Source organism: Hetaerina americana, unplaced genomic scaffold (genome assembly GCF_022747635.1).
Source record: "Hetaerina americana unplaced genomic scaffold, ioHetAmer1.1.p SCAF_35, whole genome shotgun sequence".
Classification (NCBI taxonomy): Eukaryota; Metazoa; Arthropoda; class Insecta; order Odonata; family Calopterygidae; genus Hetaerina; species Hetaerina americana.
In genome coordinates this window covers 968,100-981,679 of record NW_027286930.1, presented here as the reverse complement: position 1 = coordinate 981,679, position 13,580 = coordinate 968,100, and positions in this window count along the sequence as shown.

Sequence of the window (13,580 nt, the reverse complement as noted above, 5' to 3'; positions counted from 1 at the left end):
AGATTGGAAAACATAATACACCATCTTTATAGTAAAATCAGATTTTAACTGAACTTTTCTATAAAAGAACAAATAGGAGTTAGTCGTATCTGGATAAAATTACATGTTCTTTATTAGTAAAAACTATAATACAGGTAAAACTAAGTTATTTGCCGCAATTATATATGAAATGTCATAGATTATCACCTGCACTAATTTCGGCGTAAAAACGACGTTGGGTACTTTATTTGACATCTAAGCATATACCAGTTGAATTAACTTTTTGTTAATATCAACCCTAACTTTATTAATGCCTGATAGACTAATTTATTAAAAGTTGGAGAATTCAATTCTCGGAGCAATTCACCGTCTCAATTGTACTGTGTGTTAAACAAGTGGAAGAGCACAACTTCCTTATCTAACTTAACTGATGAATAACTGAAGAAGTACATTAAGATAACGTGATTTAAAAAATTAAACCGGCAGTAAAAGAACCTTAATCTCAAAAAATGGAGTAAGAAAGCGTTAGCGGAATATTTGAAAAGGTTATCAACAAAAATATTTAGAATTCCATCAACATCTCAATTGTGATAAGTAACGATATAGAAATGAATATTGAAATAATGATTTTTGATTGAAATACACAATTCCGTCATTTCAAAAACTTTTGATTCCAATCCTCCGATATAATGGCATTCGTGTTTATCAATATGTATTATTTTAATATTATTCCTAATGTATGTTTTTAAAATTGCGTTTCCTTTAAATCTATAGGTAAATCATAGAAATGTTATAAAAGACAAGCTTTCTCAAACATTTTGCTGAGGCATTTACAAATTTTCTCACGATAAATTGAAAACATATTCATAGGAACCTTAGCCACAATATTTTTGAAAGAATCGAGAATAAAACTAAACGATGCTCCATTGGATCCTCTTGGACTCACAGACCGTTTTTGTTTAATCTCATTATCTATTTCATTTAACCATATCTTAAATACATAGCCTTTTATGTCATCCGGTATTCCTATCGAACACCTGCCCCAACCTTCTTTCTCTCTTCAGCCCATTCATTGCAAAGCTTAAACATCTTTCCTCTACCTCTCAATGTCATTAAGATCTTACCTCTCAATGTTTTTTCCATTCATTTTGTTTAAATTTTGCCCATTACCAACTCTTTATGCTCCCAATCATAATTAGTCCCTCTCGTCCCTTTGACTTTTACCATTAATAATATATCCCCCCAAAATTTATGCGTTTTACTCAAATAGTTAGTAGTATTTGAGCCCATACAATTTTCCTCTTATGTTTATGTATAAACTTTTACGCAAATTTTAATTAGATTGCACATCTTTTATTACCATTTATCTTTGTAATTTTTTCAACGTCTTGCACGATTTTTCTACATTCGTCCATATAGAACTACTATATTCCCAAATACTTCAAATAATGAATACATATATGGACCACTCCACACTATGCCATTTATTCTCTCCCTTTATGACGTTCAACTAGGGGGCTTATAATGAATCCAATGATGCGATGCGATTCAGAATCCACCATAATGAAGGAAAAGATACCGACCAAAAAGAAAAAAAAACAAGGAGGCGAAATGGGACGAAAGGTAGGAAGGCGGTGGGAAGAGACGGAGATGACGAGGGAAGGGTGATCATTTGGCGAAAGGGGGAATCGATACCTCCCTTCCCTCCCATTCTCTTCTCCGCCACCCATTCCCCCGAACCCGACCGCCTCCCCCCACCCCTCCGGCTCCTTCGGGTCGTTTGAACGAAAGTGGACACCTCTCGATGGGCAATGGGGCGAATGTGTGCGTGCGTGCAGTGGAAGTGGTTGGATGTGGGATAGGCGAGGGCACAAGGGGTGGGTGGGGGGGCACGAAGGCGGGGTTTGACGAGGGGAGGGGGAGGTGGAGGACGGGTTGGAAACGGGGCCAAGGGGAGGAGGAATGAGCGAGCCGGTGAGTGAGTGGCTATAAACTTGGTGGAGTCGGGGCGTGGAGGGTGTGAGCATTGGAGGAGGAGGAGGAGGGATTGGGGGAGGGCACGACGTAGTGTGATGGATGCATCCATCCTATCCGATGGGATCACGTGCTATTACGCGTCATGTGGCGCGTCCGTCTGTACACCGATGGCATTTTAGCAGGAAATTAAAAGGCCGTGCGCCGTGGACGGAGATGTGAGGTGGATGCGAGGGCTGAGGCGGGGTTTTTTTTCTGGGGAGGAAGGGGGATTAGAAGGGAGGGGAAAGGTGAGTGAGAGATGAGCGGGAGAGAGAGAGCATGGGGTGGAGAGAGCAAACGGTATGTGCGGACGCCGTACGCCGATGGTGATGAGCTGTCCTGGTTTCGGGTTTCACCCTATCCGGAGGCGCCCACCCTCACTGCTCTCCCTCATACACCATCCGCAAAATTCGGTTCGGATTCGCATGGGCGGGAAGGGAAAATAAAAAATAAGCTCGCTTATGGAATGTCCGGGAGTCATTTTGCCTTCGGAGGAGTGTATTAATTCCCGTAATTCTCGGTGCCCTATAATTGATGAGGGACGCACGATACAGCGTCGGGCGCGTAACACACAAATAACAATATCCGTTTGAATTTGCAGGATTTCGTGCAGAAGGATAACGGATTTTCTCTTTCTTGGTTAAAGTTTTGAAAATTCCCCACGGAAATGTGTATACCCATAATCAACCAATTGACGAATCGATATAATGCAAGGAATAACAGGAGTGTATAGGAAATAGAGAGCCATACAACGGTGAGAAGGAATTCAGAATTGAAAAGAAATACTGGTCAACGCAAATTTTGTGTAAATTGGGGTGAAAAGGAAAAATTGCGCTTCTTACGACCTTTCCCAAGACATGAGTGTATTAAATAATATTTTCTTTCGCCGTAATGGGTTTATTACACCACTGCAAAAGGATAAAAAGCAAAAATCGAATAAATAATGTCTGCAAGTAATGTAAGTAATGTTTAAAAAAAATGATGTCTTCAGTAAAGTGTCATGATGACTGTTCATTCAAATATACGAAACGGATGGCAATTCTATTTATTTTTCTAGCCCCAGTGGCGGAGCGGTAATATTCAACCCATAGGTTGCGGGTTTTGTTTCCCGCCTGGGTGGGTTTTTCTCTAACCCTACCCTACGCCACCTGAAATGAATCTCTAAAAATAATCATAGAATATGTAATAAAATATTCTATAAAAGTTGCTAAATATGCCGGATATTTTTAAAAATCTTTTACTCAGTGTTTTTATTAGGCAAATAACACATAATAAGATGTAAGACGGTAAAGAGAACTGCAAATATTCAACGTAGTTGTTAATTACTATAAAACGGCATGAGATGGATATCACAGCAATGAAATAGTACAAAACTGTTCGGTATGTATCATTTAAAAATATGAGGCAAAAAAAAGTACTTAAAAGAACTGAATGGTTCAACTCGTACCATATGTATTTTATCCGCAACTTGCACAAGTCTCAGAAGTCTCAGTTAGTGTGGCGGAAGGAAAGTCGGAATGGGCAAAACTGGAATCTCATTTGTTCTTTTTAATACACATCAGGAAGACCTTATGAAGTAGCAACAAATTTATTTTTATGATTAAGCATAACTAAAATAATACGTTTGATAAGAAAAAACAAGTGAAAAGTTCGATATAAAGCGTGATTTTCTGTGATGCGTGTACTTAGTTCTTAAACAAGATGATGGGCGTAGATAGAAGGCTTTTGAGATGTGATTCTTTAGAGGGATAAAAAAATTAAAATAGGCAATAAAGAAAACAAACGTAGAGCTACTAGGCGTTGTAGGATTGGAGTATATCGTCAATAAAATTCTTTTCAAAAAATTAGTCCTACCACATTTGGGTGCGACCCTGTATATGCGCAATCGAGGAACTAATGCAATATGAGGTCAGGTTTTCTTTTAACGAGTCTAATAAATGTAGGATTGTTATGTCCATGCGCCTACAAAACCAACCTAAGTAGTATAATGTATAAATAAAAATATCGCACAATTTTAGCATGGAGGGGATCGAGATGGTGCGGGGGCTAACGTACTGGCTTCCCACCCTGAGGGCGCGGGTTCAAATCCCGGCGGTGTTGAATATTTTTCAGAGGTATCTCGATCCCTACTTGAGGTGCTTTGTGGAGGGCACTTTGAGTGAGTACGCCGTCCGTCGGATGGGACGTTAAGCCGCGGACCCCTTGGCGCCTTTCGTAAAGAGTAGGCTAATGCCGACGCTGGGTTTCTCTCCACCCTTCATCCTTTCCTGTCCTTCCCCTATGGCGCAAATGACCTTAGCTGTCGGTCGCCTCCCCTCAAAACTACTACTACTACTTTAAGCATGGAGAGCCTCATTATATATCTACACCTAAATTTATTTTAGAAAATAGCCACGCATAAATGTAGTGTCTTAGGATTTTTTTAAGAGCTAAAGGAAAGATGAAGTTGTGAAAAGTGACTAAAAATCAGGAAAACATTTTTTATGAAAAAATGGACTTAATGAACGTATTATTACATATTTTTGCTCGACATCATTTTTGCTTGGACTCCTCTGGTAGTTTGTTATTTTTACCGTACTAATAACTCACTGATTCCGTATACAGAAAAATTAAATATTAAAAATATTTTAACAATTGCATTACAATGATTTTGTTCGTTCAAAAACTATCACTTAAATTCCGGTGCAAAAAAATGTGATGAACTCTTTAGGAAAAACAAAATTTCAAGGAACACCTCAGGGTTATAATAAATTATATATATTTCTAAATGAAGATCTTCTGGAATCTTATGCGTGGGAAGTAGAATTTCTCATTTAATTTGGAGGAATAAATTTGAGAAGACTAAACAATGAGTTTGAGAGACTGACCAGTGGGAACTTATACTCATTTATATTATAAACGTATCATCGTGTTTGATTTAATATTTTATTTAACTCAGGTGTCCATCCGAAATATGGCATTTTTTATTTCAGAAAAATTTCTAGGGTTAACACTTTATGAAGACTGTTTTATGTACTTATGTACTTGCACTATTTTTGTGTCCATCTATCAGCTATTTACCCTCCATTTCTGGAATTTATTCCCCCGTTTCATTACTGCTTTGATAGGACAATCAATACTTTTCCTCCCGGTGTTATCCCATTGGCCTTTTCCCTCCGCCAATCCATTACATCTTACAATCCATTCCACCAATCTTAAGACAACCGCATACCCCTTCAATACCCCACCTACTGCCCTCCATCCCTATAACTGTTCTCGTCTTTTGCCTCATACCCTGTTATCCTCTTCGGTTTCTTTTGTTCGGTTGGACTCAAGAAAAACGAGCCCGAATATCATGAAAAGGGAGCCCGTTTCTACTTCTGTTCTCCCTTCTCCCTCCACGTCTCTTCCTATTTATTTTTTCCCTCTTTCTCGTACTTATACAGCACTCATTCTTCATGCCGCCTTCTCCGTCCAACTATTTCCGCTTCAAGTTTTCTGCCCTCCAATTTCATTCAAATGGACTGAAAGGCTGATTCTTATGATAGGGACCCACACGATCCGAACCTAGCCAGTTCAGACTCGATTTGGAAAGGTCTAAGTCTTGATTTAAGGAAGAAAGACCTCACTTCCGTTTTGTTTGACCTGTGACTGATCTTTTCTAAGGCTGAATGCCCAGTGGTGTTCACGTTGACTTGAAGTTAGTATATGCTCGACCCTGATTATTTGATATTTGGGTGGGACGTATACGGCAAAGATTCTTTCCACCTAAGTAATCTCTTATGCCAGACTAAAAAGCGTTTATGCCTGCCGAAACAAGTAAAAGGTCGCGTGGTTGGAATATGATAGGTACGGCATTCAAATGAGCTACCTTCCTGTACATGTACGCTCATACCTCACGCAGTGTGGCATCAAATATGATTTAACGGACAACTTCAGCGGTAAAGCGATTTGCCCCTGGAATAACGATAGCTTGCAGTACACGTACGTATAGTTTGCAGTCGCATTTCCAGTCAAGTATTTTTAAGGAGGTTAATCACTGGCTGAATTGATTGATTTAAACATTATTTTGCGATGCATGATCGACTTTTAAACTACTATTAGCTCACATTTTGTCTAAGTTTTGAAAGACTTTGTTAGATTATACACTTTCTTTCCCGACTAGCCGCTTTAGTAGTGTTAATTTTTTATGGGGGACCGAGAGACAGCTATTCGCGCCATTGGGAATAGGCGAGTAATTCGGTAGGAGTTGGATGTTTAGGGATTGCAGGAAGGGCGAAGATAAACTCAGCGTCGACATGAGTATACTCTTAACGGAGGACGCCTTGGGGTCTGCAGTTTAACCTCCCATCCAACGGTCGTAGTACTCCACTTGAAGTCCTCTCCACGTAGCAGCCCAAGTAGGGCTCGGGATACCACTGAAAAATACTGCCATCATCGATATGCAAACCCCGGATCTCGGAATAAGAAGCCATTAAATTAAAAACTCCCCCATCTTGACTCTCATAGCACCTTTAGTTTACCTGGTTTTAAAAATGAGAGAAACCTGCATCTAAACAATTTTCATCTAGTAAACTGAAAAATAATTACAGTTCTGAGTCCCAATACATCAGACAGAGGAATGAATATTCAACTATTTTGGCGCTAGTTCAATTACCATTCGATATTTAGTGAAATTATAGCAAATAAAGATAAAATAATCAGTTTCATACCTTGGGGAATGACCGAGTATAGTTTTATTTAATGTGTATTGCCAAATTGCGTACTCGAATCGTTAATGACGTTCAACACTATGCATTTTGGCAATCGACACAAAAAATCATTGTTTCAGTATTTTTGTCACCCAAGTCAAGAATTAGGCCTCGGTTAAATTTAGAAGCCATGTTTTCATATTAAACAGGTTGCTTATGATTAAACAGAGTGATTTAGAACTGGCTTTTTTCCATCCATTTTCATGATTTCCGAGACAAAGTTCGCAGGCAAAAACCAAGTCATATTTCACTCTCCCTAGTCATTTTTTACGATACAAAATTAATTCATACCTCTTTTGAAAGGCATAGAGCGTTGTATCATGTGATTTGGCGTCTGAATGTATCCTTTACGTGAGCAGAAAGTATTGTCATAATCAGAATTCGTTTGAAAGTACTCATCCATACCATCTCATTTATCCATACGAGTCAAGTTTAACAATACTAAAGGATTCAAAGAATTTGTAATTTTATATTTAGAATAAATATGAACTAATCGTAACATTTTCACAGGAGTTGCACTAACCCTTTAGCGAAACGGTCTCAAGTTGGGGTCCCATCTGGTGTTTAAGTCGCTTATTTCATTCGTAAAACGTGGGTGTGAAACAAAAATTCGGTACCTAGACTCGGCCCATATCCCTACGCAAGACTAATATATTTCTAATAATAATCTTCCATTCACGGCGCATATTGCTATCACTCCGAGGGATTGGTTCACGTGGGGGGTGGTGGGAAGGGGGGAACGTTCTCGATTCGAAGGCGGTGGGCGGGACAGAATGTCCGCGTCCCCGCTTACCCCTCCTTCCGCCTCCACGGCGCGGCGGCAGCGATTCCATGCCATTTTCCGGAAAACTCCAGGGCGGAGATCACCCCTTCCCATTTGGAACTCATCCCGCGAAGAGCGTTTGGTCGTAGTCATGGGAGGGAGGCGGGGGTTCTTGGCAGAGGAGAATAAGGCTATCCCATCAACACCCGGAAGTCTGGATTCCTCCCCAGTCGATGCCGAAACCAGCCGAGGGTGTGTGCATGGGGGGGTTAGGGGTGGGAGAAGGATAAGGGGGGAAGAGAGAGAAGAAGGCTTTCGCGTTGAGGACGGTTCAGGGAGTGGGCTAGCGAAGGGAACGGCATGGGGCGAAGGGATTCTAATAGGTGTGGAGGTTCCATTTGGGGAAAAATATATTGCCAACCTACCCTCCCCTCGAAAGCAGTTTTCCAACTGAGCGAGATTCTTTTATTTCATTCCTTCTCTCCCTTCTCCCAGTTTTCTCCGACTCCACCCCTCCCATATCCCGTCCTATCCCTAAACCTCAACCCTTTCTTCGTCTCTTATCCCCGCCCTTTCTTCCGCTTCGTCCCACGCAGCCCGTCCAACTGACCACATGCCCCCGGCCCCCCTAACGAACACCATGGAGGGAATGTGCGCCATTTTACCGGCCCTTTAAAAGAAAACATTGGTGGACGGAAAAAGAAAACACGAGCGGGAGTGTACCTACCCTTCTCTCTCTCCCTTTGCCCTTTACTTCCCGCAGGCACCACCCATCTCGCCCCGTACCCCACCCATCCCCTAACCAATGGCTCCCAACAAATGACCCCACCCCAATGGCCTCTCGTCGTTTGGGCGTTGTTACGTGATGGGATGGGGGACTAGTTGGTGGCGGAAGAAGGCATGATGACAAGGTGGCGCAGGAAGAGTTAGCCCGTTGGTTCCTTCGTAGCATTTTATTTATTCTGAAGATCGTTTCTTGCACATATATGGTACAACAACAATAAGGATATATGTGCACGTGCTTAAGATGTAGGGTAAGAGGTTAATATCGCATATTACGCTTTCACAAGTTCATGTGTTGATATTTATGAATTTCTCGAATAGAAAAATATAATTGATGCTGAGTAAGGGCGCTATTTTGAAAGAAGTGGGAGATTGGGGAAATGATATTTCAACGCATAAGAATTATCCGGGGTAATATCGAAGGTAAAGTATCTCATGAAGTAATTTTAAAACTAAACAAGAATAAAACCAAATTCCCTATGATGAATTATATTTTTTTAAATCAGGAAGCTGATTACAGGTGGCTAGTATTCAATCAAACAGAGAAGCTAGTATACAAATCTTTTTCAAAAACCATTTTTTTCTCACATTTGTGATTCCTTAATCTCAGAAATCGGTAATTTTTTAACATATTGCGTCTATGTACCTCGATATAAGCCTTCTTAATAACTTAACATTATTAAGTTAAACGTTCAATTGACAAGATTAAAGCTTCAATTATAGTATTTCAAGAAAATTTTCCACACATTGGATACATGAAAAGATATTGCATAAACATTTCCCGCTGTATGAATTCCACTGAGTTTCCTTTCAACCCCTCCTATTCTACTAGCGGGAGCAATGGCATTTAACCTGGCAGGGTCACCAACGCTACATAGGCCGAAGGGTAGTCATAAAGGTAGTCTGCGCAGCGTCTGTTCTTCTGTGAGGCGGCTGAAAAGGCGTCCAATCCTGGTGAGGAAGACGATGGGTGATGGTGTCGAGATGCACAACTTTTAGGAAGACAATGAGAAACTTCTTCGACAAGTTATCCCTTAAATTACGATGGATGCAAGTCAGAACTTAGTCCTGACAACTATGAAATTCATTTATAGCTCCCAGTGGGCTGTGTTTCCTGCCTGGCTAAGGTAGCAGGAGAGATGGTTGGTTACTGCGAGAGAAATTTAACAAAATCCTTGCAAATCGGAAAGGATAGAAGCAGCAAATAAGACGAAAAATGTAACCAGTCAGAATATCGAGATGGTATTCAGACAATATTATCTTAGGGGGGATGGAAGCGTGAGGGGAGATGGAAGAATAATGATCACTTTTCAAGCGATAGTTAAAGAGTCATATGCAGTGGAATATAAGAGAGCCAGCAAAAAGTGGTATCAGCACTGGACAAATACGAGTTTAAGAACAGTGTGATTTATTCGTACAGTTTTCCGGAAGGGGACACAGATTCTGGTTATAATTTAGCACGAATGAAGTTAAACGTCAGATTCAAGAGGAAGTAACTGATAAGTGAGGTAATATAATGCAGATGCTTTAATCGGAACAAAACAAAGTATAAATGACAAAGTGGCCGAGGAAAAATTGTGAATGTAGGGAGAGAGATGAGTACAATGGATGGAGGATGGGATCGTATCATATAGCGAAACTATAGGAAGACTATAGGAAAAGGACAAGGAAACAATGAATAACAGACGAATCGATAAGGAAACTAGAAGTGAATAGGTAAGGACAGAATGTGAACAAAGAATTGAGAAGGAAGCACGATGAGGTTAAAAATAAAATGAGGTGAGAAACTCTTAGTGTAAAAGAATTGCCATGAAAGATGTAGAGCAGTGATATGGGGGATTTTTAATGGAAAGGAGAATGAGTCTCCTTACAGAATGGTAGAAAAACTATCAGGAAACAAGAAGAGAAAAACCGTGCACAATAGGTGGGCACATTAGAGATATAGTAGGAAAATCACAATTCGATACAAAAAAGATTCTAAAGAATTAGAAAGAATACATCGGAGATATACGAGGGTCATCCGGAAAGTAGTACCCGTTCGTGAAATAAAGACACAAAAGTAAATATTAACAAACATAAAAAATTTTATTTGAAAGAGGATACTTTAAACTACTTCTCAACATAATCTCCAAGCAAATTAAGGCATTTGTCATAACGTGTGACAAGTTTCTGTATTCCTGCTGCATAGTCCTTCGCCGCCAGCTCATTGAGATACGCGAGGGACCCATCTTGCACAAATTTTTGCATAATGCAGATGGTGTTTAACAATTTCATGAACAATTGTTCGAGAAACATTGGGAAAATGCTCACAGATGTCATCAATTGTGACGCGCCGATCGTTCCTCACGAATTCGTCAACTGAGCTCACCAGTTGGTCTGTAATGACAGACGGTCTCCCCGAACGCTCATCGTCGTGTGTGTTCCCCCTCCCCATGTTGAAGTTGCGACACCACCGCCGAACAGACGACTCGTCCATTACATTGTCTCCATACACCTCCTTTAATTGGCGATGAATATCACATGGGCGAACGTTTCTTGCATTGAGGAATTTAATCACTGCCCTCACTTCACAACTGGCGGCGTTCTCAATTTTTTTAAACATTGTAAACAATCACAGAAACAACACAGGCAATGCTAGCGTCACGCAACTTGGCTCAGAGAAGGCAGACAAGCCACTGAAGCTATCTGACCTCGTCCAGCGGCTACTCGCGTCGTCAGCACTTCATGCGGCACGAACGGGTACTACTTTCCGGATGACCCTCGTATATGATACACATAATCTATATCAGGTCAGCAAGTTTCGATGCAAAAAATATGATTAAAATGTGGACACTTGAGGTCCAAGCATACTTGACTTGCCATTGAAGAAATTAAAATTTATATAGTTGGAATATACAACAACCCTGCGGAGTTGCTTAAGGATTTAGAGAAAAGCGGTCGAAGAGTTTTGAGGTACAAATTAGTAAAATTTATTAGGAAGGAATGTTTCAAGAAGATTTAGTAAGAATAGTGTTAATTGTCATCCAAAAACGAGTAGTTTTGTGACGACTATGAGGACAATACTACCTTGATCAGAAATTTCCCGGAATTTATTCAGGAAATTAAAAATACAAGTTTATTCATCTAAATCTATATTGTCCCCTTCAAAGTAATCCCCATCGACTGCAACACACTTATGCCAGCGCTTGATCCAATCCTCGAAACATTTTTTATATTCGGTTTTCGGTATGTCCATCAGTGCTTCCTGCGATTTTTCCATTACTTCCTCTCGGCTGCTAAAACGCGTTCCCCGTAATGGTTTTTTAACTCGATTGAACAGAAAGAAGTCACAGGGAGCCAAATCAGGTGAATTCGGTGGCTGTTGGATGGTATTTGTTGCATTTTTCGTCAAAAAATTACGAATAATGATAGCACTGTGCGACGGTGCGTTATCATGGTGCAAAATCCACGAGTTTTCTGCCCACATTTCTGGTCTCTTTCGGCGAATTGCTTCACGCAAACGTCTCATAACGCCCAAATAATACTCTTTGTTTACTGTCTGGCCTTCTGGCAAAAATTCATGATGCACTACACCGTTGTAATCCATGAAAACCGTCAGCATTGCCTTCTTTTTTGACTGAAAACGACGTGGTGTTTTTGGTCTCGGCTCATTTGGTGAACGCCATTCACTTGCCTGATGTCTGGATTGCGTGTCGTACTCATAAACCCACGTCTCGTCTCCAGTAATGATCCTTTTGATGAATGTGGGATCGGATTCAGCCGACGTCGCTTTTGCGACGTCAACACGGTCTCTTTTTTGCATGAAATTGAGGTCTTTCGGCACCAACTTTCCTGCTACACGACGGAAACCCAAATCATTAACCACAATGCCTTGGGCGGATCCATAGGCAATGTTCAAGTCCTCCGCTATTTCTCTGATGGTTAATTTGCGGTTATTGACCAACATTTCTTTTACTTTATCAATTTTTTCACCGACTTTCGATGTCGATGGTCTGCCACTGCGTTCATCATCTTCGATTGACTCACGACCACTTCTGAACCGCTCGTGCCATTGGTAAACGACCGTTTTTTTTTAGAGAATCGTTGCCGAAACACTTTTCCAACATTTCCAACGTCCGTGCGCCACTAAATCCGTTTTTTACGCAAAATTTAATACAAGTTCGTTGTTGCAAATTTAAATCCATTTCTGCAATTGTAAAAAATCGCCAACACACACAGAGATAGATGTACTCTTGGCTACGTAACTTTTGCAAATGTCAAGTTATGGGAGGGAAAGGGAATATCAACAACAGATGTGCCAATTTAACAAAAAAACAGAACTCAAATCGGAACGATGGGAGCGCCACACGGTGGTTATTCCGGGAACGTTTTGATCAAGGTAGTAAGTTTGATATAATGCGTGGCAAAAGAGTTGCCAAAGATCAGAAGAAAGTAAGAATTCATAAACAAAAGCACCTATTTCCCAAGTTATTTGAACCAAAATGGTCAATGTAACAGAGATAAGAAAAAAAATTGCATTTGGTCAAGAAACATTCACCTGAAGAAGGGAGCAGGCGCTGGGGGTGTTGGGCAAGGAGGTTGAGAAAAATGTTTTTTTAAACTTTCATATGTAGCGTGGTTTTGCTCGGCGCGGATATATGGTTTTTTGAAGCAGGATGATAGGCATAGATTAGAGGTAGTTGGAATATGGGTGTGGAGAATAATACTTAAGGTGAATTGGACGGAAAGGAAAACAACCGAAGAAGCACTAGGTATCGTTGGCGAGGAGAAGGGAATGGAATATTAAGGCTATAATGGAGGGGAAAACTCAAGGAAAATGAGGGAGGGGTTATGAATAGGATAGCAACGTTGGATGGGATGAAGGGAAGCATAATGTTTGCAGAAACGATGAAAAATATATTGTAATGTAGGGGTGAAATTTTGCTTTTGGTGAGGTAAGGCTAAAAATGTCAGCAGGTTCTGGCTTATGTTAACAGAAAAACCTACTTTAAACAGCACGCTACAAAATGAGAATACTTTTAATATAAGTTACGACTTTGCAGAATAGGATATCTTCCTCAAGATCTTATGGGTATGTAGACCAAAATGAAAACCGTAGTGTTACTCCGCACGAATTTACCTTTGCGGCGTAACCTCGGTGATGGACTAGCAAGAAAATAAATTTTCTCCCCTTCCACTTGAGTGTTACTCCTCCCTCCTCTCCATCCCAATGTCCACCTGACATTTCACCGGCATAGGTGTTTATTGACAGAAGATGAAAAAGGGGATGGGCTTGGAGAGGTAAGAAATGAAGAGTGGCGAAGAAGAAA